This window comes from Sapajus apella, unplaced genomic scaffold (genome assembly GCF_009761245.1).
Source record: "Sapajus apella isolate SASKATOON/1434 unplaced genomic scaffold, GSC_monkey_1.0 scaffold11035, whole genome shotgun sequence".
In the NCBI taxonomy this organism is placed as follows: Eukaryota; Metazoa; Chordata; class Mammalia; order Primates; family Cebidae; genus Sapajus; species Sapajus apella.
Genome location: NW_022447956.1, coordinates 854 through 1,960, shown reverse-complemented (window position 1 = coordinate 1,960; position 1,107 = coordinate 854). Strand labels below are relative to the sequence as shown.

The 1,107-nt window shown below is 38.6% G+C and overlaps 1 long non-coding RNA gene across 1 annotated transcript; it reads right to left on the bottom strand.

Moving 5' to 3' along the window:
* Window positions 1–77: 77 nt before the first annotated feature.
* On the bottom strand, window positions 78–810 carry LOC116548390. The gene is made up of 2 exons (XR_004267417.1): window positions 752–810; window positions 78–331 (listed from the first exon to the last, which is right to left on the bottom strand). It is a non-coding gene; the product is annotated as an uncharacterized LOC116548390 (long non-coding RNA).
* Window positions 811–1,107: the final 297 nt, after the last annotated feature.

Sequence of the window (1,107 nt, the reverse complement as noted above, 5' to 3'; positions counted from 1 at the left end):
CACATTCCTCTTAATAATGGAAATTTAAAATTATTCCCAGTTTTGTGCATTACAAACATAAGTATCAATATTTTTAACTCTTTTGGCAGGTTATCAAAGTTCCCCTTTAGAGTTCATATTTAGAGATGGAAATTCTAAGTTGCAACAGGTATCAACACTACTAAATCTCATCCTTTTCCTCTATTTTTTGGTTCTCACTTCTGACCCCAATTGTACCTAATCACACTCACTAAAATGGTGATAGGTGTGGTTGGGTTTCTTGCCTGTCACTGTGTGATGGTTTGAAGCAGCTAATCGTTTCAAAAGCTACATGAAATGTAAAATCTTAGCCCTATTTTAGAGATAAACATGGCAAAGTTAGAACATGCATATATATACCTTTGTTTTGTTTTTTGAGATCGCGTTTCACTCTTGTTGCCCAGGCTGGAGTGCAATGGCTCAATCTTGGCTCACCACAACCTCCACCTCCAGGGTTCAAGCGATTCTTCAAGTATATTTTTTAAATATCATCAAAAAAGTGGAATAACCATTATGGGAATGAAAAGTCTGGGCTGTTTAAATTAAATTCAAAAGCCATGGTAAAAAATGAATTTAGGGGACAGGCGCTGTGGCTCACACCTATAATTCCAGAACTTTGGGAGGCCAAGGTGGGTGGATCACAAGGCCAAGGGCTCAAGACCATCCTGGCCAACATTGTGAAACCCAAACTATACTAAAAATACAAAAATTAGCTTGGCATGGTGGCACGCACCTGCAGTTCCAGCTACTCAGGAGGCTGATGCAGGAGAATCACTAGAACCGGGGAGGTGGAGGTTGCAGTCAGCTGAGATCGAGCTACTGGACTCCAGCCTGGTGACAGAGTGAGATTCCGTTTCAATTAAAAAAAAAAAAAAAAAGAATTTAGAAGCAAGCTGTTAGCGAAAATATGCATATGAATGTGTATGTGTGTTTATGTATATATACATTTATATATGTATATAAATATAAACAATATAACACAGATAAGTCAGCCTCCAACCCACTGCACATGTGTACATCTGTACACACAGACACACAGGAAAACATGCATTGTATCAGGATTATTTCCGGACCACCCATAATATCAGA